General features: G+C 42.9%; 1 pseudogene; it reads left to right on the top strand.

Moving 5' to 3' along the window:
* The first annotated feature begins 396 nt into the window (after window positions 1-396).
* Window positions 397-25,728, top strand: LOC131230361 (subtilisin-like protease SBT5.3; annotated as a pseudogene).
* The last annotated feature ends 1,170 nt before the right edge of the window (window positions 25,729-26,898 follow it).

The raw sequence follows: 26,898 nt of genomic DNA, 5'->3' as shown, positions 1-26,898 counted from the left end.
AGTGGAATCAGCTGCTCTGTTTCGTGGAAACAGAGGATCCGGGCCACATGTGCAGTGAAAATTATCAGTACTGTTCCAGTTATTAAAGGTCTAGACTGTGATGATAGTTTACGAACATTTTTCAAGTGCTGATGACTCATCTACCCAACACCGACGCCATACATGCAGTGATCAAGGCTGTCCAAATCGTGGGGTCCACTGTTGGAGTAGTCCCAGAAAATTACATTAATGGTACAATCTTAAACATCTAATCACACCCACTAACCATAAATCTGATCAGCACAATCTTCTTCACCCATTCTCCATTCACAATGGGCCCCAAGATTTAGACGATATTGATTGGTTTAAAGTTCTGCCGCGTAGAACCCATTATAAGAAGGCTCATTGAGGAGAGAGAACAAAAAAAAACAAGAAGACATGGTGGCTACAAACCTCTTTCTTTTCCTTCTAATACTTGTTTCTTCTTTCTTCCAAACACCCACATTTGCTAGCGAGAAGAAATCTTATGTGGTTTATCTTGGAGTCCATTCTCATGGCTTCCAACCATCTTCCACCGACTACGAACGAGTGATGAACTCCCACCAGGAGTTCTTGGAATTGTTTGTCGGAAGCAAAGAAAAAGCAAAAAATGCCATCTTCTACTCCTACACGAACCATGTGAATGGTTTTGCTGCGAACTTAGAAGCGGAGGAAGCCAATGAGATATCGAAGCATCCAGATGTTGTATCAATTTTTCTGAATGAGATGGTAGAGCTACAGACGACTCGGTCGTGGGAGTTCCTGGGGTTGGAGATGAACGGAGAGATTCCTGAAGGATCGTTGTGGCAGAAGGCGAGGTTTGGCGAGGATATCATCATTGGGAATCTTGATAGTGGTGTTTGGCCGGAATCAGAGAGCTTCGACGATGATGGAATGGGGCCTATTCCGGCGAGTTGGAAGGGATCATGTGATAGTGAAGGTGGAGTTCGTTGTAACAGGTAATTCTCTCCACTGATTTTCCATTACTCCTATTTCGCGGGCGCGACTTTGGCTCCGTCTCTGGAACCAGCGATGTGGGTGTTAGCTAACCGTGGGTCCACGCCGTCTCTAGTCTTCTCATTTTATGGCATGAGACAAAATAGGAAGCAGATACAAATCTCAGTTAGAGGACTCCACACGAAACAGTAGTCCTTGATCGTCCACCCAAAAAACTTGCCAGGAACCACAGTAACATTTATTTTATAAGGTCACAAAGACATGAACCAAGGAAAAATACAAATATTAGTTTGAAAACTTTTGTGCCTCATGAAAAGTTTTTAATAATCATTCACTACTATTTCCCGTGGTGTGTTCCACCTTAGATTTGTATATGCTTTACTTTTCGGCTAATACCATGAAATGAGTTGGAAAAATTGATGACCGCATATATAAACAAGGCATGCATAGAGAAATTGATGGACGACATATATATACAAGGCCTTGCTCGGGTCCCATGTTGGGACGCGGCTTTAACAGGAAGTTCATGTGCTGGGATGCTAGTTGGGGCCTACCATGATGTTTGGGGGGAAATTTAACCTGTTCATCCATTTTCGATCTGATTTTAGGACATTCAACCCAAAATGATGTGGATCCAAAATTCAAGTGGACCATACTAGAGGGAAAATTGGGAAAATAATTTACTAGCAGTGGAACCTTTCAAGAATCCACCTTGATGTTTATACGCCATCCAAATTGTTTATGAGGTTATTCCCACGTGGATGAAGTAAAAACATGAAAAACCTAGCCTAACATGGAACTTTTGTGTCTAAAATAAGATCTAAAAATGGTTGAATATTCCCTAAACATTAGGGTGGGCCCACCTAGCATAGCAGCGCAGGAACTTGGGAAAGTCTTTCTCAGGAAATCCGTGTCCACCAGGTTGATTTTGCCGCGGGTTCCCGCGCCAAAGAAAGTCTCCGTATTTTTAAAAGGAACGCGCAAAATAAAGTCTCTACCTTTCGAAAAGGTTCTCGGATTCAATGATGACCCTCCAGCACGAGGTCGGCAATTGTCGGTGCTCAGTGGACCTTAATCATCATGTGTTTTATCCGAGCCAACCATTCATTTTTCCCATTCGTTTTAGGTAATGAGCCCAAAACTTAGGAATATCCAAATATCAGTTGGACCACACCACAAGAAACAGTGGTAATTGAATAGCTACCATTGAAAACTTCATAAGGCCCACTGTAGTATTTATTTTCCATCCAACCTGTTGATTAGCACACACAGACCCAGATGAAGAGAAAAAACAAATATCATATTTATCTAAAACTTTTGTTGCCACTGAGAAGTTTTTAACGGAGGACATTCAATCAGCACTATTTCGCGTGGTGTGTTCCAACTCAGATTTGGTTCTCCCTCATTCTTGGTCGTCTCATATGTAAATTAGCTGGAAAAATGGATGGACAGCGTGGATAAAACATATACACGATGGTGCGGCTACAAAACACGGATCATCACTGACTTCTATTGACCTTATTGCTGGAGGGGTTACTACCGAATCCGAGTCCTTTTTAAAAGCACCGAAGACTGCTTTCAAAAGCACCAAAGACTGCTTTTGTATGTGGGAATTGATTAGACGCGGCGTGTTTTTGACATCCAACTCATATTTGGATGTGTGAAAGGACTTCGGTCATGCTTTTGGACGCGTTTTTAGATGTGTGAAAGAACACAAGTAACGCGGTCATGATTTACTGTTGCCAACAGAAAAGTTATTTTAAAAAAAAATAAAAATTTATTAATAATATTTTTTTAACCCTTCATTTTTAAGACTACTCTTAGGATTTGGTTAGTGTCCACATTTAACTAACTCATGCAGAATCAATATTTTGAACGGGGCCCACGTTATAAGTTCAGCTAACAGCTCAAACTCCAGGAATCAGGCCTAGTTTGGGGAAAAAAGAGAAAAAAATCGTTGGGATTTAGTTGGGATATTGGAGATTTGAAAACGAGTTAATACTATCAATTATTATTGGGTCTTTGCTCTTGTCATGGTGGTCGCACGTAATAGGCTCAGCCAACAGCTAAAACTCCAGGAACCAGACCTAGTTTGGGGAAAAAAGAGAAAAAGGTTGGGATTTAGTCGGGATATTGGGTATTTGAAAAAGTCCATGTTGTCCGTTATTATTGGGTCTTTGCCCTTGTTCCTGTTGTAGAAAATGTTTTGATTAAAAAATATTTTTAAATAAATAAGTATATATATGTGTGTGTGCAAGGTTCGTTAAAACTTTTTTTTTTTGGGTAATAGTTCCATGCAGGAAAGGAGAGAATAAAATTTTAGCTTTATAAATAGTGTTGAGTACCTTATTATTTGCTTGGTGAATCCTTACTGAGACTTGCGTATTCTAGTGCGAACGCGCACGCACGGTCACAGGCACATTCATAGTCTCAGTCTCGAGCTCGGTGCGAGGGCATAGGCACGTGAGGGAGTGTGGTTGTAGAAGCACTAGTGGTACACTTTTCACTTCGCACATGATCTTACGCGAACCAGAGCCAGACAAGTGTGAATGTGGCTAGATTGCCGTGGGTAAGAGGTTTGAGAGAGACATCTTTGCCTTACAGAGCGGCTAAAACTAGCTGTTTAATAGGCCTGATGTAATTGCTCATACAACAATAAACTAAACCATGCAGAAATTGTTGCATGTGGCTAACCCAACAGTCAGAAATGGCTAGCTACTGAGTCTAAATGGCTAGCATGCAACTAGTTTTTTCACATATAAAACGGTTAGAAACTACCAAATAATGGCTAGTTTCTTACGGTCAGAAACAATAATTTAGAGTTATGGCCCTAGACCAAAACGTCTAACAACCCTAACCTATATAAACAGAGGTTGGATGATTTATTGGACCATCACCAACCAGTCGAAGCACTCTCTCATATGAACCAGCCAATAACAACTCAAGTGTTCTCTAATTAGAATCAAGAGGATTTCTGCTGGCGATTGTTGCAAATGAGGGGTCACCCCTCTATTTGGGCCTCTTTCGTTAGGAGGTCCGGAACCTACCCTAGATCTCGCAAGAAAACCCTCCCTGATCCGAAATGCCTGTTTATTGGAAATCTTCCTTTCAGCTATTCCACGGAGGATCTTTACATCATCTTCCAATGGTACGGTCGAATTTCTGAGGTTTACCTCCCTCTTTTCCCGGGAACGAGTAAACATCGAGGCTATGGGTTTGTTACTTTCTTTTACGAGGATGATGCTAGGGATGTAAAAGGCATGTTGGATGGAAGACAAATCGACAGGAGAGTCGTCTCTATAAAAGGGGCTAACCTTAAACCTCAGGTTAGAAAAGGCGTCGCTACAGTTCCTACCCCAGATGATTCGGGCCGCGATAAAGGGCCAGTCAACACAATACCTGTTAAGGCTCCAGAGAAGCAGCCGAATTGCGGGTGGGAAAGGCTGACCATTCCACCTAATTCTGCTCCTAAGATCCCTGGTGTGGCCCAAGTCATGGCGGATCTGGCGGAGGTCGCTCGCAGACTTGCAGATCTGGAACTGAGCCTCGTAGGATTCACCGGGGGGAAGAACATTCCCATTCTCCACATCATAGATGGGTTAAGAGACTCTAGATTTCAAGCATCAGCTATCGATGTGGCCAGACTCTCCCCATCTTCTTTCCTGTTAACCTTCAAGGCGAGATGCGAACTCTTAGATTTCTGGGGAGATGATCCTTTCTGGCGATCTTTGGGCCTAGAGAAGCTGTCGCCATGGTCCCCTGAAGCTCACATGGCTGTGGATGAAGCTTGGATTTGCCTAATTGGAATCCCTTCCCATGCATGGTTCGAATCAGTCATTTGGGACTTTGGTAGCTGTTTTGGTGAAGTTTCTCAGATAGATACCATGTCTAGGTTTTGGATTTTCTAGATGTTCGTCCGAGTTAAGGTTATAATCAAACAGGGGGCATATTTTCCCTCCCCTATTCAACTACTTGTGGCAGATAATCAGTACACAGTTTGGGCTCTTCCAAAAGCGTATCCATCCGACTTGAAGATACATCGACTGCCCGGGACGAGGTCTCTCCTCCACCATCTGACATACATCCCAGAGAAATGAGTGCTAACCGAGAATAGGGGCTCGGTCCTTCATCGGAGATGGTGATCTTTGATAACAGTCGTCTAGTGCAGAGATGTCGCCCGCTACATGTTTGTCAAAATTCCAACAAGAACGACGCTGAATTCCCTGTCCACCCTGCTATGTTGCAGCACTCATCTAGTTGTAGTCCAGTCAAAGGGACACACGTCAACAACCAATTCCATATGCAGAAGTTCTCTCAGGTGTCGTAGTCTGTTCTGAAAACTGACCCTTCAGAGCCTTTGCAACAGCTTCGGCCACCGATGTAGCTCACTTCATCCCCTGCTCAACAGAACCATCACTGTCAGCACTCCTCCCTGCCTAAGTCCTCTCATACCCAAGGTGATGGTCTCTTTGCTCAGGTGCGTCGTCCTCTTCCATATCTTCATGATGATGCGATTATATGTTCAATCTCTCATGGCAATGATTCCCAAGAGCTGGCAGAAAACTTGCGGCTGCTACCTCCTCTAATCCTCCAAGGTGAGAATGGCATTCCAAATCTCACCAGTTCGACAAGGCAACCTCCTGGTTCTAACCTAGCTAGTAGCAAGGATCAGGACCCACCTCTGCATCCCTCTCTAGAACCCACCCCACACTGAATCCAAAATGGGGATAACGCCATTCCTCCCATGAAGGGATTAACTGATGGCTGTATATTAGTGTATATGCAACTGGATCTCTCAGTTGACCTCTCGTCGTACAATATTTCTCTTAACAAGGGCGACCCCAAGACCCTCCTCATTCATTCAGAAGGTAGAGATAGACGTTGGAATCAAATGAGGCATAGGGCGGTCTACTCCAGTAATGTTTCTGATGGATAGTTTCCTTATCTGGAATGCCCACGGTGTAGCCAATGTGGCTATGATTTGTACTATAAAAAGGTTCATCTGTGCCCATCAGCCAAGTATTGTCACTATTTTAGAACCCATGGCTAGAGATAACCGTAGGGGTGGGCATTGGCCTTAAGCTTGGTTTTCATTCTTCCTTCTCAAACGTCAGTGAGGGGGAGATATGGATCTTCCACCGAGATGATCTGTGAGTTTCAGTTATTGGTGTAACTAATCAATTGATTTCTATCGATATTTTTGTCCTGAATCAAGTCTTATCCCCTAGGATTACTATCGTCTATGCTAAATGCTCTCGTTTCAGCAGAAGGCCTCTTTGGGATTCCTTGACCTCGCTGGCTGCTACCACCTGAGGCCTTTGGCTGGTGGGCGGCGATTTTAACACAATTCTCGACTCGTCGGAAAGAATCGGCTACGGTAATCCTGACTCGGACAGTTCCTAGGAATTCAGAGACACAGTTGACACGGCTGGACTGCTTGACGCTGGATTTGTCGGCAATTCTTTCACCTGGTGCAACAATCATGCTAGTAGCTCTCGGTCCTGGGCTAGGCTTGACAGAATTCTTTGCAACACCATTTGGTTGTAAGCTTTCCCCGAATTTTTGGTCAGGCATCTCCCAAAGGTTAACTTGGATCATGCCCCCTTGTTGCTCTCTTTCCCTAGTGCAGTCCCCTCGTTTCCCAAACCATTCCGATTCCAACGAATGTGGCTGCTCTGTAACTCCTTTTACAACATTGTTGCCGAGGCATGGACGGATCTCTCTCCATTGCCGATGGTCAACCTGTTGCTGAAATTGAAGAAAGTTAAAATGCGACTTAAAATTTGGAATAGAGATGTTTATGGTAACATCTTTCAGAATGTAGCTAAAGCAGAACATGAGCTCACTCTTATGGAAGCTTCCGCTCAAAGGGACGGTTTGGTGTTGGCTACAGATATTGCTAGGGCCAAGCTCAAGCTACTTAACATGGAGCTAGCTAAAGAAATTTTCTGGAAGCAGAAATTAGGGGTTTCATGGCTCAAGGAAGGCGATAGGAACACAAGATTTTTTCATCTTGCCGCGACTGAGAAGAAATGCAAATTGGGGATTTATGAGATTCAGTTGGCTGATGGTAGCTGTATCCATGACCAACCCTCCATTCAGCAGGAGGCCGTAAAATTTATAGACTCTTTGCTTACCACTAATTTGCCATCCCTCTCTTCTCCCCTGACTGAAGATCTGTTCTCCCACATCCCATCCCTGATCTTTGTAGGCGACAATGAGATACTTCTTCGTAGCCCCTCCTTTGAAGAGGTCAGAGACACAGTCCTTAAGATGCCCAAAGATGGGACTCCTGGCCTAGATGGTCTGTTTGCGGCCTTCTTTGCTAGGTGTTGGTCGATCATTGGGGGAGATGTTCACGCAACAGCTGCTGAATTTTTTAATGGGGGCGCCCTGCTTAGGGCTTTCACTGCTACCCTAGTCTGTTTAGTTCCTAAGAAATCGGGGGCCAAATCCTTCTCTGACTATAAACCAATCATCTCGTGTAACGTCGTTTATAAAATCTTTGTGAATATAATAGCTGGTAGACTGGCGGTCCTCCTTCCTAAGATGATTTCCTTGGAGCAAGGGGCCTTTGTCAGAGGCCGCTTTATCGCCGAAAACATTGCCCTCTGTCAAGAGGTGTTTAGGGACGTTGACAGAAGAGTTCGTGGGGGCAACATAGTTGTGAAGCTCGACATGGAAAAAGCTTACGACCAGGTGGATTGAAATTTTTTGAAGCAGGTGTTCCTCAGGTTCGGTTTTGCCTCAAAGTGGGTCCAGCTTATTGAGGTTTGCTGGTGCAACAATTGGTTCTCGGTTCTGGTAAATGCGGCTTCTTCAAATCTTCCCGCAGTCTTTGCCAAGGAGATCCCCTCTCCCCTAGTCTCTTCATCATTTCAGCAGAAGTCCTCATTAGAGGTCTCTCCTATCTCTCTACTAGTGGGATTTGTACCCCGTTCAAAGTTAAAAGAGGTTGTAAGCAAATGACTCATTTGCTATATGCAGATGATACGATTCTCTTTCTCAATGGGACTAAAAATTCACTTCTCCAAACTAAGGCATTCTTCTCGCTCTACCAGTCCATCTCTGGCCAAAAGATCAACCTAAGCAAGAGTGCCTTCTTCTGTACGGCTTAAACTTGCGCCTTCCAGAATTAGAAATATCGCTCAAATCCTGGGGATTGGGAGATCGTCTGGCAACCTCTCCTACTTGGGTGTCTCGATGCTCAAGGGTAGGATTAGATGCAATGCGTTTCTCCCCTCTTATTGAGAAGCTGGCCATGAGAATCAGTGGTTGGAAAGCTCGGATCCTTTCTCAAGCAGGTTGACTAGCTTTGATTTCTTATGTGCTAAGTGGGATTCCTATCCACACTCTAGCTGCTACGCCGGTCCCAAAGAAAGTCTTAAAGGACATTGAGATGATGTTTGCTAATTTCTTTTGGGGTTGTAAAGACGGAAAACGCATGCTTCATTAGAAGAAGTGGGCCTTTCTCGCCAGGCTGTAGTCAGAGGGTGGTCTCGGCATTAAAAGACTGAAAGAGGTTATGCGCTGTCTCCATATGAAGCTGGCCTGGGGCATAAAAACTGACTGGTAAGGGAGCCTATAGGGGTGTTTCATGCATTCAAAGTACTGGTAGGGCACGCCATCAGTTCTCTCTCCCAGCAGGACTGGTCAGTCCTTCCCCTTTTGGAAAGCTCTGATTCACCTGTTCCCCATTTTAGATGAGCATGCACAGCTGCTCATTGGTATTGGTTCCAGCAGTATGTGGCGTAGTAACTGGTCTGGGTTAGGCCTGTTGATGTCGTCTCACTCCTTACACATTCCTGCGTCGTCAGCTGACAGATGTATTGTAGATTTTTTCGACTCTAATAGGCTGAAACATATCATCCCTGTCCCTCTCCCTGACTGGTTTCGTGAGATTATTGCCCAAGGAGGATTCTGCACTTCTGACGGCGATGATAAACTTGTTTGGCCTCCTGACCCAATGGGGAAGTTTACTGTTTCTTCCGCTTGGAATGCCATCCGTGAGCGGGGAGTTGTGCTCCCTTGGCCGAATTTTGTCTGGAACTTGGTGATTCCCCCAAAGATTTCTCTCATAATGTGGAAAATTCTGTATCGGGCCCTCCCCATCGATGCTCTCATCCAGCAGAAGGGGGTTCACATGGCTTCAAAATGTTCCTGTTGTCCTAATGAGCACACCTCTGGCCCTTGTGCAGAATCCCCATACCACCTTTTCTTGGAAGGTGCGCTAGCCTCCTGCATTTGGCTCTAAGCTGCAACTATGTTCAGGTTGCAGGTTTTCAGTCACTCCTCCATCCAGGATCGCCTTCATTGGTGGTGGATTAGGTCCCTGCCTCATTCCATCAACCGAAATTGTTTTCAGCTAGCCCTGATTTTTATCTTGTGGGAAATTTGGAAAGCGAGAAATGAGGCGAGTTTCGATAATAAACAGATTTCTGCGCTTGTGCTACTCTCAAGGGTGAAATGGTGGCTTTCTACTCTCTTCCCGTCCTTCTCTTCTGCTACGCCTTCTCCTTCTCAGCCCAGGACTGCGGCAGCCAATCCTCCCCGTTCTCCCGGAACTGATCGGATTGGTTCAGTTGTCAAATGGATGAAACCTACGAAGGGTTTTCTTAAGTTAAATGTCGATGGATTGGCCTTGTCCAATCCCGAACTTGCAGGTGGTGGTGGTATTGTTCGTGACCACCTCGGTAATGTGCTTTTCGCATTCGCTAACGGGTACGGCAACTCCTCAAACAATTTGGCTGAAGTGAGAGCTGTCCACGATGGCATTCTTCTTTGCTTGAACAAGGGTCTTCACAATATCCTTATTGAGTCGGACTCAGCCTGGGTAGTATGTTGTCTCCAAATGAACTGCACCCCCTCCTGGAAGTGGGCATATTGGCTATCTAGAATTTATTCCCTCTTGAGTAGAGGCTCTTTTCATCTAGCGCATGTTTTTCGAAAAGCTAATGACCCTGCTGATAGTTTGGCGAAGCTCGGCAGCAAGACGCAGACTAACAATGTATTTGCTTCCATTTCCTCATTGCCCCGCATCACTAGAGGCCTCTCTCTTCTTGACAAGGCGGGCCTTGGCTCCATCAAAGAGCAAGCTCCTAGGCCTTAGCGCTAGTCTCTCCTTCCCATCTGGTTTTGGGTCCCGGTTGGTTCGGTTTTCTAGTTTCTTGTTCTGCTGGGTCTTTAGGCTTTTTGTATAGCAAATGATAGGCGGGGCAGATCCTTTTTCTCTGTCTCCTGCCCAAAGTTTCTAGGTTGTAATTTCATCCCTTTCCAATCAATATAATCTCAGTTTCTTTATATATATAAAAAAAAAGTGTTCTCTAATTAGCCAACAAGGTTCAATATGAATCTTATTCATCAGTAAGCAAGTCCTTAAGAAACAAACCAATGTAGTGGTATAAGCCAACAATTTCTTTTTTGACTTTCTGATTTGGGATTTGTCTTTAAAATTTTAAGCTACCAGCAAATTGTGTACATATAGTTTCACTAGTGGTTTCTTTATCCTACAAGCTATTTATGTGCAACTTATTAGTAGTCTCTATTAATTTGAGAATGGACAAATAACATTTTAAGGACAATGTAATCACATGTGCTTCAGTCCGTTCTTAATAATTTATGTTTATTTTCTTTATTTTACAGAAATTACAAATACGTAATTTGAGAATATTAGAATTGTAACCATTCCGGTTGTATATTCACAAGAGTTTCAACACCAGGTTAAGGATTTGTGTAACCATAGGTGATGAAATCCCATTAAAGTGTGAGTGTATGCATGTGAAAAAAATACAGTCAATTATGTTACACACACACACACACACACACACACACACACACACACACAATGTGGTCGAGCTCATGGGAACTTCCCACAACTTATAGTTTGTAAACTTGGAATCAAATTAACATATAACAACATTTTGATAGAACCCATATGAAAGATGGTTTTCCTTTGTCTTTGCGAAATGCAAAACTATTGTCCAAAAAGATCCAGATGCTTACACTGGATGGAATGCCCTTAGCAGTTCTGGCCCTTATATATCTGTAGTTGGGATTCGTCGTTTCTTCATGGTCATAACAATCACTTCAAGCAGTGGAGGTGATCAGGTGGGGTGGAGATACAAAGGTTATGGTGGTTCAGAGGGATGAGATAGAGGTTCCATTCCTTTACCCAACACCGGAAAGAACGATACAAGGGAAGAAGGTGAGGTCGAGCTGTGTGGGCCCCACCATGATGTATGTCAAACATCAACACCGTGCATTTGATGGGTCCCCTTGAAATTATGGAATATCCCAAAAATCAGCCATATATGGAACTAAGGTGGGCCATACCATCTAAAATCATGTGAAGATATGCCTAAAACATATAAAAGCACTTGGTGGGGCCCACCTGAAATTTGGATGCGTCTGAAACTTGGTCTGACCCCTCATCCAAGTGGGACACACATAATGGATGGGTTGGATTTATGAACCAAATCTCGGTGGGCCCAACAAATGATTATGAATGTTTTAATGAAGGGTAACCCCTCTCAACTTTTGTATGTGGTGTGGCCCACACAAGTCACGGATTAACTTGATTTTTAAGCCATAGGCCCTCCATGGAATGGTGCATCTGACTAATGGGGTAGATGTTCGACATACATCACAATGGGGTCCACACAGCTCAACCAGCTATGTGGGCCCCATCATGATGCGTGTTGAACATTGACACCATGCATTTGATGGGTCCCTTTTAAGTTATGGGATATCCCAAAAATCATCCGTATACGAAACTCAGGTGGGCCATACCATCTAAAATAATGTGAAGACATACCTAAAACTAGGGGTGCACACGATTCAGTTTGGTCCGGTTCTGGGGTGAAATCGGAACCGAACCATTCCTTACGGTTCCAGGATTTTCGGAACCTGAACTGGACTGTTAGCACCCTAGAACCAAACCGGAACCGGACCGTGAAAACCAGTTCGGTTCCGGATTGGTTCCATGGTTCTGGGCTTTTTATAATTCGGCCCAATTGCATGTTCTATTTTATAATTTTGCTTATGTCCATTCGTGTTATGATCCACTTGATGAATGATTTAGATATTGTATATGGTGTGAAAAAATACATTTATGAAAACAAGCAAATAGTGCATTGTAAACCATAAATCATGAGTCAAATATACAACTAAAATATATTGTAAACTCATGATTTTAGGTTCGGTTCCATGGTTCATTCCAAGTTCGGTTCCACAGATCGGATTCACGGTTCGATTCGGTTTAGTTGTACATACCCCCAAATTGGAATCGAACCAAATTAAATGGTTCTTTAATTTTTGGAACCGGAACCGGAACCGGAACCGGTGCACTCTAGAACCAGACCAAACCGGACTATTTGGTCAGTTCTAGTTCGGTCCCACAGTTCTACCGGTTCGATATGCACCCCTACATACAAACATATAAAGGCACTTGGTGGGGCCCACCTGAAATTTGGATGTGTCTTAAGTTTGGTTTGACCCCTCATCCGAAACACATAATGGATGGGCTGGATTTGTGAACCACATATCGGTGGGCCCAACAAATGATTATGAATGTTTTAATAGAGGGAAACCCCTCTCAACTTTTGTATGTGGTGTGGCCCAAACAAGTCGTGGATTGACTTGATTTTTAAGCCCTAGGCCCTCCATGGAATGGTGCATCTGATTGATAGGGTAGATGTTTGACACGCATCACAGTGGGGCCCACACAGCTCGACCTCATGGGAAGTTCCCATGAGGTCCAGTTGTGTGGGCCCCACTGTGATGCGTGTTGAACATTAACACCATGCATTTGATGGGTCCCCTTTAAATTATTGGATATCCCAAAAATCATCCGTATATGGAACTCAGGTGGGCCATACCGTTTAAAATCACGTGAAGACATACCTAAAACATATAAAGGCACTTGGTGGGGCCCACCTGAAATTTGGATGCGTCTTAAGTTGGTCTGACCCCTCATCCAAGTGGGAAACACATAATGGATGGGCTGGATTTGTGAACCATATATTGGTGGGCGGAACAAATGATTATGAATGTTTTAATGGAGGAAAATCCCTCTCAACTTTTGTATGTGGTGTGGCCCAAACAAGTCACGGATTGACTTGATTTTTAATCCCTAGTGGGATGGTTCATCTGACTGATGGGGTAGATGTTCGACACGCATCACGGTGGGGCCCACACTGCTCGACCTCATGGGAAGTTCCCATTAGCTTGACCACATAGAACCTTTTCCCATATATATATATATATATATATATATATATATATATATATATATATATATATGGGTGTACATTGGGCCGAACCAAGTTGAGCTGGGCTCAACCCAGCCCGGCCTGATCACCAGCTAAACCTAGCCTGAACCGGTCACCGAGCAAACATGTCCAACCCGAACTCGGCCCGATCAGCAATCGGGCCGAGTTCGAGCCAGTTTCGGACCTTACAACAAGTTCATGGGTCGGGCAGCATTCTCACTTCTCTGTGTCAAATGATTAGGGTAAGGATTTGGGTGTGTGTGTGTGTGTGTGTGTGTGTATATATAATTTTTCTGTACATCAGAATATTTACGACAGCTTACTTATTTGTTTATTTATTTATTTAATCATACTTGAAAAGGGCAAATTGTTGTTTAATAAAATGCATTGAGATGTTATTTGTGATTGGACAAAAAGAGAGGGTGCCATGTGTCAATATTTTTTTCTTTTTAATTTTCTTCATACTAAAATCAATGATTCTTTCATCAAAGACTGGATGACACAGAAAATCTTTAGCGCTGAACAATGGAAGTTGTCTGATGTATAATTCAAAATATGGTTCACCCTTGTCTGTCCATTGATATTGAGATTGTGTCCTGGTGTCTATCTGGATCGTCTTCATTTTCATATCAGCTGATCGGCATGGTCTGAAACACCTTTTGTATGGATAGGATATTTTATATGTGTCACACGTACGTGGAAAAAGAAAGCTGTATCTTAACTTATGATACAGCCACTGTATCTGATCACTCTAATATTGGAATATTCGCCAGGAAGCTTATCGGAGCGAGATACTTTAAGAAAGGATACGAGGCCGAACATGGCCCAATCAACTCCACACTCTCAACGGCACGTGACACCGTTGGCCATGGGACCCACACCCTCTCAACAGCTGGCGGTCGCTTCGTCCACGGAGCAAACATCTTCACTTACGGCAATGGTACAGCGAAAGGCGGATCACCCAATGCTCGTGTGGCCGCATACAAAGTCTGCTGGTCCACCTGCTCCCACGCAGACATCATACGCAGCCTTTGATGCCGCTATCCACGATGGTGTGGATGTGATATCCGTCTCCCTTGCTGCGCCACCCACTGATTACTTTAGAAGTGGCATCGATGTAGGATCGCTCCATGCTGTCATGAACGGTATCCCCGTCGTCTGCGCGGCTGGGAACTCAGGCCCACGTAATGGTACGGTTGCAAATGTAGCCCCTTGGATCATGACTGTGGGGGCCAGTACAATGGACAGGGAATTCCCATCATACGTCCAGCTTGGCAATAACAAGCGCATCAAGGGACAGAGCCTCTCGACAACAGCCCTTCCTGCTAACAAATCGTATCCATTGATCACATCCATTGATGCTGTATCCGCCAATTCAACGGCTCGCGATGCCAAGTACTGTCGACCAGGGTCCCTTGATCCTATGAAGGTAACAGGAAAGATCGTCACCTGCACCGCTGGATTAATCAGTAGTGTAGAGAAGGGCAATGTAGTCAAAGAGGCAGGAGGCATCGGGGCGATCATCATGATCATGAATGGGCCCACTGCCGAAATCGAGGCCAGACCTCACGTCCTACCAGCCACAGATATCGATCAGGATGGAGCTGCTGCCGTATTATCCTACATTGGGTCCACAGCGTCGCCAACGGCTTTCATAACCCGTCCCACAACACAACTTGGAACTAAGCCCGCACCCACGATGGCTGCATTCTCATCACTAGGGCCCAATTCGATCACGCCGGAGATCCTCAAGGTAAGTACTAAAATGCTATGAATGTGGCCCACATGTGAATTATGTCAATCTGGTTCACTAAATAGGCATGGCCAAAACTCGAAATTTACTACAAAAGGTGAGCTAGAAAAAACTCCCAGTACCTGACAAGGAATCATCAATATCGAGAGTATTTACACAAGTCATTTAAAATTTTAAATATAAAGGAGTCTTGGTACTTAGGACCGGAAGAAACTGAACCGAGTCATGACTCGATTCAGTGGTCCGAGTCTACTTTTGTTTCAATGTGATTCACCTCATATTCAGTTCATGCATTTAGGGCCTGTTGGCAAAGGTTATTTTCAGCACTTTAATAATGAAATGGGCTATTTTCAGTGTGTGTGTGTGTACCACTTTTGTTTCAACGTGGTTCACCCCATATTCAGTTCATGTATTTAGGGCCTGTCGGCAAAGGTTATTTTCAGCACTTTAATAATGAAATGGGCTAATCTTTTATATATATATATATATATACACCACTTTTGTTTCAATGCGGTTCACCCCATATTCAATTCATGTATTTAGAGCCTGTCGACAAAGGTTATTTTCAGCACTTTAATAATGAAATGGGCTATTTGTGTGTGTGTAGCCGAATGCTTTGCGGGCCTACTAGTTCACACGTAACTCATGCCAATTTTTTTGAGAACTCATCATAAGTGATGTAACTCCAAAATCTGAACGGTCCAGGTGAAGCAACACCTCGTAAAACCCCTCGGGCTTAATCTTTACTTTGATCCAATACTTTGGTGCGCCATGAAAAGCGAAAACAGTTTTCTCCCTTGATTTGCATTTGTCTTTGTTATGGTCCACCAGAATTTTAGATCAGGGTGAAAATTTGTCCCTTGGAGTTTCATAGGATTCCGCGTCACATGGACCGTTCGGATTAGATGACCATGACACGTGTGCAAAGGTGCACATGTGCCTAGGTGACCAAGTGAGCATGACTCGATATATATATATATATATATATATATATATATATATATATATATATATATATATATATATATATATATCAAAATATTAAGAGCTTAATTTTGATTTTCACTAAAAATATGAATTTTTTTATTAAGCTTCCCCCAGTTAACACTGAACACCCAATGTGGTAAGTGATTTTATGTTGTAATCCCTCATCAATCATTAAAATCTCACTAAAACTTTTTATGTGATAACTTTACCCATTTCTAAGTGATTTTTTGTGCAAGCTGTCGAAGGACTCAGATTGTGTGGTGTAGAACAAGGCACGGTTCACATGTTCACATGAAAAAGTTCTTTGGCCACATCATGTTGTATGGAGCCCACTATAATGGTTTATATATATATATATATATATATATATATATATATATATATATATATATATATATATATATATATATATATATATATATATATATATTGGGTAAGATCAGATAGTCCGCATCGTTCACTTGCTGTGCTTATCGCCTAATGCGACCAATAGAAGGGTTCTGATTATCACCAAGAATACAGTGTATGGCCATCAATGGTGTGGCCTATGTCACCAATGTCATTTGATCATAGAACTAAAGGCCACATGATTAGAAATAGAAAACTTTAACATATAGTGCATATTCCAGGGACCAGTATTATATTATTGAATGTGGCAATCATAAAAGATCCAAATCATTCTTCTACTAAGCTTATTTGGTAGGGAAGTATTGAAATTTTATTCGATTAGGCATATGCAAAATCTGGCGGCATGGCAATATGTTTTATCTCACACTCATGGTAGAAATTGAGACAATAGGGACAGATATGACAAATTGTTCATTTTCATACATATGCATGCGGTTTGTGTTTAATAAAAACATTTGTGAAAAAAAAGTGTTTATTTTCAAATATTAAGAACTTTTCATACAAATTGCCAAGTATTCTTTTGAGCACTCATAAATACTAAAATTCAACTTTTTATATTTTCAACACTTAATTTAATTTTTAGAGCTTATTTTTCAGTTTATCAAATGTCGCCTTACTCTAAATAAATAAATAAATAAACGAGTTTAGAGAAATGCCCCACCCAGAGCATTATAAGTTATAATGCTCCTTGCATCAGTTTACTCGGATGGTTTAATTGACTGATCTATACTGTCTATCAAGTCTAGAAGCCATTTAATGGACTACCATTCGATCGAACCCATCCCTGATTTGGCCTTTTTATTTATTTATTTATTTATAACCATCCCTTTTCCAAGCCATTGATGAGATGATTATTATTTATCTAACAAGAAGGATTCTTTAGAATCATATGAACTCGATGATGGGACCTAACAAATAGATAGATCAAATTGGTGATTGGAGGTTTTTTTGTGTAGATAATCCAAACCATTTATATTAAAGGCTATTGATCAAACGGTTATTATTTGACAGATTGGTGTGATATTTGCATCGTACTCCATTGAATCTGTGTTGGAGGTAATGAATAGTCCGGATCATTAGATTGTACTTGTTGTCCCAATGTAATTAGGAGCATTATAACTTGAGTGTTGTGGGAGCACTGGGGCATGGGGAATGTCTCTATATTTAATAGCCAGTTGGAAGAATGATGGATAATTGTAAACACATCCCCTCTACAGTGGATTACACTGAATGTAGCCCCTCTAGTTTATAGATTAAAACTTCCTCCTACACAGTAGGGGTGTCAACCGTAATGAGCCTTAAAGGTCTAGTCCAAGTCCAGCCTGATGGGGATTTTCTCCTCATTGCTGGGTTCGATGAAATCGAACCAGTTTCGATATCATCGATAATTATTGGATTTTTCACCGCTGGTCGCTGGACAGTTTTTGTCCTGTTTCGATATCATCAAAGGACTTTAGATGATATCGAAGGCTGTCATATAGAGATCTTCGATGACATCGATAATTGTAGGAATTTTTTACCCCTAGTCGCTGGACAGTTTTGGTCCTGTTTTAATATCATCGAATGTCCTTCGATGATATCGAAGGCTGTCATCGAGAGACCTTTGATATCATCAAAGAGTTACGCAAATGCGATTGCAGAAATGCAGATTTTGCAGAAATTGTTTCCTATTTTGATTGTACCTCGTTCTATTCTTATATAAAGGGGTGTATGCGGGATTGGGGTGTATTCCAGGGTTTTCTAAGGTTTCCTAAATGTACTCTAAGAGGGCTTAGGGCTATCAAAAGGTAAGAGAGAGAGAGAGAGAGAGAGAGAGAGAAAGAGAGAGAGGAAGCTTGTGGAAGGGAGATTGTGCTCGTAGAGGTGATCTACTTCATAGTCCACGTCTCAGCTCTTCTACGTCCTCGTGATCGGTGAGATCTCTTCGTTTTTCTTTTGTTCTCTTATTGTTTATCCACTCCTGCATGAGTGAAGAAGGTTTGATCCAAGCAGTGTGTGCTTGTGATCGGTTGTAACGTTCTGCTTTATAGTGGATTGTTGATCTGGACGAGGTCCCGTGATTTTTACCTCTTTGAGGGTTGTCCATGTAAAATTTTCTGATGTCGTGTGGTTTATGCTTTGATTTATTTCATTGTTTTATTATTCCATAATTCTGGTTTGTTTCGGGAGGCTAGATCCTAAGGTTTTGTGCAAGGCCCCAAACAAAGTGGTATCAAAGCTAAGTTCATTGAACGGGTAGGATCGGTTTGGAATTATGGAAGGTGGCTCATCAAGGATGATCAGCCTCAATAGTTTTAACTGGACTATATGGAAGGCTAAGATGGAGGACTTGCTTAATTGCAACGACCTGTATTCTCCAATTTTAGGCATATTAGCAAAATCCAAGGATATGTCTGATGATGATTGGAAGAATATGGACCGGAAGGCGGTGGGGCTTATTAGACAATGGTTGGATGATTCTGTGTTCCACCATGTGTCTACGGAGACCTCAGCCGCTAGCCTATGGCTGAAATTGGAAGGGTTGTATGAGAGGAAAACAGCCGGTAATAAGATTTTTCTAATAAGGTGACTTGTGAATCTCAAGTTCAAAGATGGTGGTTCTATGGCCGAGCACATGAATGAGGTCAGCAATATAGTGAACTAGCTCTTCGCTATGAAGATAGTCTTGGATGATGAATTGCAGGCCTTGCTATTGCTTAGTTTATTGCCTGACAGTTGGGAGACATTGGTGATATCTCTAAGTAACTCCGCGCTAGACGGAAAGATATCTATGGAATAAGTAACCAGTTGTCTCTTCAATGAGGAGACAATGAGGAAGTCTCAGGGGTCCATTCAGCAAGATGCCTTTGTGACACAGGAACGGGGGAGAGGAAAGAACAAGAAGGGCGGGAGGGCCCGAGATAAATCAAGAGGCAAGTCGAGTACCAGGAAGGATGTTGAATGCTGGAATTGTGGTAAGAAGGGCCACTACAAGCATGAATGTCGTGGTGAGAAGAATGACAAGAAAGGAAAAGGAAAGGAGAAGGAAGATGAATTAGATTCCATTGCGGTCACTTCAGATGGCGACGTTGTAGTTATTCTTTTAGTAGATCATGATGTTTGTCTCACGGCTACGAGTCAGGACACTGACTGGGTGATAGACTCAAGAGCCTCTTTTCATGCGACTCTACGCAGGGACTTTTTCATAAGCTATAAGTCAGGTGACTATGGGACCGTGAAGATGAGAAATTCTGGCGTACCGAAGATCGTAGGGGTCGGTGATGTTTGTGTGAAGACAGATGTAGGATGCACATTGGTTCTCAGGGATGTGAGGCATATCCCAGACCTTCGCCTCAACTTGATATCGACGGGAAGGTTGGATGATGATGACTATAAAAGCCGGTTTGCTGGTGGGCACTGGAAGCTCATCAAGGGTTCGTTGATCTCGGCCAGAGGAAAGAAGTGTTGCACCCTTTACAAGGCAAGTGTCAGTGTGTGCAAGGGTGGGTTGAACGCAGCGGAAGATTCAGTTATTGACATGTGGCACAGGCGTATAGGCCATATGAGTGAAAAATGGCTTCAACTACTAGCGAGGAAGCGACTCATTCCAGACGTAACATGTATACCTCTCAAAACCTGTCTTGATTATTTATCAAAGAAACAACACAGAGTTTCATTCGTTAAAACTGCTTCTTATGTTAATAAAGTGCATGCATTAGATTTGGTTTATTCTGATGTTTGTGATCCTATGAGGACAAAAACCTTGGGTGAGACATTGTATTTTGTCACTTTTATAGATGATGCATTTAGGAGGGTTTGAGTTTATACTTTGAAATCCAAGGACGAGGTCTTTGGTGTGTTTAAATTGTTTCATGCTATGGTCGAGAGAGAGAGACAGGTAGATCATTGAAGTGCATCCGCACTGACAATTGTGGCGAATACATTGGCGACTTTCATGAGTAGTGCAAGTCCCTGGGTATACGGCATGAATAGACGGTTTCCAAGAGCTCCCAGCATAATGGTGTAGCTGAGCGAATGAATCGCACCATTGTTGAGAGAATCAAATATATGTTATCACATGCGAAGTTACCCAAGACGTTCTGGGGAGAAGCAATGCACATGGCGGTGTATCTGATAAACAGGTCTCCATCAGTCCCGTTGAATAGATTAGTGCTTGAGAAGGTGTGGACTAGATAGGATCCATCGTACAGTCATCTCAGGGTGTTTGGATGCAGGGCATCCGTTCACGTACCAAAGGACGAGAGGTCTAAGCTCGATATAAAGATCAGGCAATGTGTGTTCTTGGGGTACGGTGATGAAAAGTTCGGTTACAGGTTGTGAGATCCGACTGAGAAGAAACTTATCAGGAGCAAAGATGTGGTCTTATTTGAAGATCAGTGTATAGAAGACATTGTTAAGCCAGACAAGAACCAGCCTAGTTCAGGTGAGCTAGAGGACATGGATCCGATTATTTCTCCCATGGTGCCTGATGATGGGGGAGTACAGCAAGGTGCAGAGGACGAGGTAGTTCCTTCAGAAGATGGACCAGGGGAGCAGCCCCCACTTGATCCACCTGTTGAGCCACAAGTGAGGAGGTCATCTAGGGACAGACAACTGTTCTAGAGGTACTCGCCATATGAGTACATTATGCTCATTGATGGGGGAGAGGCAAAAGATTATTCTGAGGCCCTAGCCGACGAGCATAAGGGTGAGTGGTTGAAAGCTATACAAGAGGAGATGAAATTCTTGCATAAGAACCATACCTATGATATGGTGAAATTGCCTTAGGGCAAGAAAGCTTTGAGTAATAAGTGGGTGTTCAGAAAGAAGGTTGAGGAGAAGAATTCACAGACGAGGTTCAAGGCTAGACTTGTGGTGAAAGGGTTTGGTCAAAGGAAATGTATAGACTTCGAGGAGATATTCTCACCAGTGGTGAAGATGACATCTATACCGGTGTTGCTTGGTTGGCAGTGAGCATGGATCTGGAGATAGAGCAGTTAGATGTTAAAACTGCCTTTCTCCATGGTGACCTGGAAGAAAAGATCTACATGCACCAACCAGAAGGGTTCGAAGTCAAGGGCAATGAGCATATGGTGTGTAGACTGAGGAAGAGCTTGTATGGGATGAAACAAGCTCTACGACAATGGTACAAGAAGTTTGACTCGTTTATGTTGAAGCATGGGTATGACAGAACGGAGTCGGACCACTGTGTATTCACACGCAAGTTCTCAGATGGTGATTTCTTAGTTCTGCTGTTATATGTTGATGACATGCTCATCATAGAAAAAGATATCAAGAAGATCGACAGGCTGAAACAGGAGTTAGGCAAGTCGTTTACGATGAAAGATTTGAGCCCAGCTAAATAGATCCTAGGAATGGAGATAACCCGTGACAGAAGCAGAAGGAAGCTTTGGCTGTCACAAGAGCGGTATATTGAGAAATTCCTAGAGCGGTTCAATATGAATGCAGTGAAGCCGGCCAATACTCCACTGGATGGTCACTTCAGATTGAGCGACAGACAGTGTCCTAAGACGAAGGCAGAAGTGGAAGAGATGCAGAAGATACCCTACGCGTCAGCAGTAGGAAGTTTAATGTATGCTATGGTGTGTACACGCCCAGACATAGCATATGCGGTTGGCGTTGTCAGTCGGTATCTTGCCAATCCTGGCAAAGAGTATTGGGCAGCAGTGAAATGGATACTGCGGTATCTAAGAGGCTCATCCAGGTTGAGCTTATGCTATGGTGACGGAAAACCTGTGTTAGAGAGCTACATAGATGTAGATATGGCAGATGACATAGAATCCAGGAAGTCTACATCGGGGTTCATGTTCACGTTTGCAGGAGGAGCGGTTTCTTGACAGAGCAAGATACAGAAGGTCGTAGCATTGTCGACAACAGAGGCCAAGTAAATTGCAGTCACAGAAGCATGTAAAGAGATACTTTGGATGGAGAGGTTCCCATAGGAACTTAGCCTGAAGTAGGAGCAGCACGTGGTCTATTGCGATAGTCAAAGTGCTATACACTTGAGCTAGAATTCAAGTCAGCACTTCAAGTCGAAGCACATAGAGATGCAGTATCACTGGATCAGGGAAACTTTAAAACAGAAGATGTTACAACTTGAGAAGGTCCACACGAACGATAATGGGTTAGACATGATGACCAAGGCTTTGCTCAAGGGCAAGTTTGAGGTTTGTAGAAACCAAGCTGACTTAAAGAATGTGAATTCCTCCTGAGTCGAAAAGGGGGAGATTTGATGGAGATTGTCTCCTCATTGCTAGGTTCGATGAAATCGAACCAGTTTCGATATAATTGATAATTGTCAAATTTTTCACTGCTGGTCGCTGGACAGTTTTTGTCCTGTTTCGATATCATTGAAGGACTTTAGATGATATCGAAGGCTATCATTGAGAGATCCTCAATGACATCGATAATTGTAGAATTTTTTCACCCCTAGTCAATGGACAGTTTTGGTCCTGTTTCAATATCATCGAAGGACCTTAGATGATATCGAAGGCTGTCATCGAGAGACCTTCGATATCATCGAAGAGTTACGTAGATGTAATTGCGGAAACGCAGATTTTACAGAAATTATTTTCTATTTTGATTCTACCTCTTTTTATTCTTATATAAAGGGGTGTATGTGGGATTGAGGTGTATTCCAGGGTTTTCTAAGGTTTCCTAAAGGTACTCTAAGAGGGCTTAGGGCTATCAAAAGGTGAGAGAGAGAGAGAGAGAGAAAGAGAGAGAGGAAGCTTGTGGAAGGGAGATTCTGTTCGTAGAGGTGATCTACTTCGCAGTCCACGTCTTAGCTCTTCTACGTCCTCGTGATCGATGAGATCTTTTCGTTTTTCTTTTGTTCTCTTCTTGTTTATCCACTTCTATGTGAATGAAGAAGGTTTGATCCAAGCGGTGTGTGCTTGTGATCGATTGTAACATTCTGCTTTATATTGGATTGTTGATATGGATGAGATCTCGTGGTTTTTACCTCTTTGAGGGTTTTCCACGTAAAATTTCCTGGTGTCGTGTGGTTTATGCTTTGATTTATTTCATTGCTTTATTATTCCATAATTCTGATTTGTTTCGGGAGGCTAGATCTTAAGGTTTTATGCAAGGCTCCCAACACAGCCCATATGTGTATGCTCAGCCCGAGCTCGAGTCCGATCCCGAAATGGAGAAAGGGGTATGGGTTGGTGGATTGAAGCAGCGAGGGTGGGGTAGGTTGTTGGATTGAAGCAGTGGGGTGGTGGATTAAAGCAGGCATGGGTTGTTGGGGAGAGAGAGAGAGAGAGAGAGAGAGAGAGAGAGAGAGAGAGAGAGAGAGAGAGAGAGAGAGAGAGAGAGAGGACCAGGTCGACTTGTTTTGGGAGGAGTTGAGAAGTAGTGTTTTTGTGGAGAGTAGCGACAAAAGTGTTTTTTTCTCGCCATGAGAGGCTGCTGAGGCAGAGAGGTTGAGGATCTCAGATGGCCTTTCTCCACTTGACTTTCACTCCCTTCGTGGAGGGATGTACAAAGAGGGATTTCAAATTGAAATTTTCCGTCTCGATTTTCAATTTGTCAGTCATAAGGTGTTGGAGTGTTAAGTCCCTTGATGTACATTGATTACACCATCATCTACCAGCTCAAGGTTCTAGAGAAAGTGATTGTTTGACATGGCACTTTCTCTGGAAGCTCAAACCGTTAGATGATGGTGTAATCAATGTATATCAAACAACTTAACACTCCCACACAAGGAGGGATGTACGAAGAGAGGGAGGGACAGAGGAAGGAAGGGAGTTTTATGTAAGAAACAAAATGCAAAACTTGAAGGCTCGGCCTAGGCTTTTAGGCTTCTCAGACTTCTACACCCAAGCTCGTCCCGATTTTGAAATGGGCTTGATTGTTGAGCCTAAGCCTGCCCAAAGCGAGCGAGTCCCAATATCCCAACGGGCCAACCCGGCCTATTGACACCCCCATTCTACACGATGTATTAGTATAGTATTTTTTGAGAAATTGGTCCTTTCACCCCTATCTCATAGATAACTAGTTATGGCCATGTAGGCCTACCATACTGTGTCTATGTCACCTAATCCGATTGTCATGGTCACTACAAAAGCATGGAGACCTCAAAAGTTTGGCTGATCCAACCATCAAGTGACTCACCACTTAAAATTTAGGGTCTTTTATATCCAATATTTATGAGCATGAACTTTGGCAGCGAAGTTGGATACCATTTACATGTATTTTTTGTCATTTGGTGTCGATTCCTCTAATGTCCCTAACAGAGGAGAGTTTAAAATTTTAAAACATTGGAGAGAGGTGTTTACAATTATCCCAAAAAAAACAATCACATACAAAATAAGGAAAATTGGAATGGGCAATAATTTCTTCTCATTTTCCTACTCCCCAAACAATACAAATGGGTGATTTTATTTTTAAATATTCGTAAATGGTTAATTTCACATTCAATACATTAATGATATTTTATTTTATTTTTTTCTATAGCCAGATATTACCGCACCAGGAGTCAATGTCCTCGCAGCATATAGCCAGTATACAGGGCCTAGCGCTATCCTTTCTGATCAACGCCGAGTACTCTTCAACGTAGAATCTGGGACATCCATGGCATGCCCTCATATTTCTGGCATTGTTGCCCTTCTCAAGACTGTCCACCCTGAATGGAGCCCATCGGTGATCAGATCAGCAATCATGACCACGGCACGAACAGAAGACAACATGGGAGGGCCCTTGAGCTACTCTTCCTTATCTAGGGCCAACCCTTTTAGCTACGGTGCAGGACATGTGGACCCAAACCGTGCTGTGGACCCTGGTTTAGTGTACGACCTAACCATCGAGGACTACTTGAATTTCTTATGTGCCATCGGATACAACCAGACCCAGTTTGCAAATTTTACCCAACAACCATACTCATGTAGTCCCAATTCCCTAAATCTCTTGAACTTCAATTATCCTTCTATAACCATTCCGGATCTGGCTGGTGTCACCACTGTGAGCCGGACGGTAAAGAATGTGGGACAACCAAGCACATACACAGTGCACATCGATGCGCCATCAGGAATTTCTGTGTTGATCGAACCCATGAGCTTGAAATTTGAGAAGATTGGTGAAGAGAAAACATTCAACGTGAGTCTACAGGCCAAGGAAAGTGGAGTGGCTAGTGAGTATGTGTTTGGGCAGCTGGTATGGTCTGACGGTATGCACTACGTGAGGAGTCCTATAGCTGTAAAGGCAGCGTAATCGTGAAAAACATTTTTTTTTTCTCAAATGCTAAAGACAGAGTCACAACAAATGCTAAAGACAACCACCAAACAGAGCCACGAAATTCACTTCCACAGCTGCACCGAACACATTAGTAGAAGGGGGGAAAAAAAAAAAGAAAAGAAAAAAAAGAAGCCACAGCTGGCAACACGAGTGGGCATCTAAAAGCCTGCGAAGGGTTGAATTTGCTTAATGGCTTTGGATTGTGGTTCTTATGATTGTACAAGATCACGTCTAGCATTACTTACTAAGCTAAGGTAGAAATTATCCTATCTATATTTACGTATGATCAGTTTGCTTAGAGGGCTTATTTGGATGATGGAAAAAGAAAAGAAAAAAAGAGTTTTTTTTTTTTTCAGGATAAGAAGGTTCACTGTGCATAGAAATCAAAGTAAATATTGAGTTTCAAAAACAGTCATTACACAAACGCTACGCAAAAAAATAATATGAGGTGATCATTGTGAGAACTTGATCAGACTTCCACTTGCAATCCATACGTGATCCCAGAAATGGAATTCGTGAAAATCAAGTGCTCTTGGAAATCTTGGGAAATCAGTATCTTACAATTTCTTTTCGTTTCTTTTCCTCGTACCTGACCAGGCCTAATATTATTCCAATTATGTGTGTGGCCATCTTCACACCAGAAAACATGCTAAGTTGGCACTTTTGTCTGACATCCAACTCCAACAATAAGTGGGCCCCACTGTGTTTATTTTGGTTCATAATTGTACTTGTCCATCACCAGGTAGGCCTCAGTATACAAAACTAGTGGGTGTCCTAATTAATCGGTGGTCTAACCTGCAGGAGACCATCAAAGACGTCCCACCATAGATGGGCCAGAACCCACCATTGAACCCAATCTGCACTGTTGATGGCATAAAAAAGGCTTGGCCCAAAACTTGAGTTGTGTCTTAGGTGGGACCCACCGTGTAGGTGACTTGACAAGAGAGAGAGAGAGAGAGAGAGAGAGAGAGAAGAAGAAGAAGAAGAAGAAGAAGAAGAAGAAGAAGAAGAAGAAAGGTGACTTGACAAAAAGGTGTACCAGCACTCTCATTAGGTGAACTGTATTGTACAAAATAAACAGAATACCTGATGAATGGTCTGACTAGAGGACAACATTGGTAGTTGAGGCGGATGGACCTTCTAGCAGCTGCCCATGTAGAAGACCTAAATAGAGCAGAGGGGCACGTGATGGTGAGCCATTTCCATATTTGAAGAACGACCTAGAGTGCCCCAGCTGGTAGGAAAATATTTCTGCCAATTATGGGGCTC

Source organism: Magnolia sinica, chromosome 17, assembly GCF_029962835.1.
Source record: "Magnolia sinica isolate HGM2019 chromosome 17, MsV1, whole genome shotgun sequence".
Lineage (NCBI taxonomy): Eukaryota > Viridiplantae > Streptophyta > Magnoliopsida > Magnoliales > Magnoliaceae > Magnolia > Magnolia sinica.
This window is presented reverse-complemented; position numbering and strand designations above follow the sequence as displayed.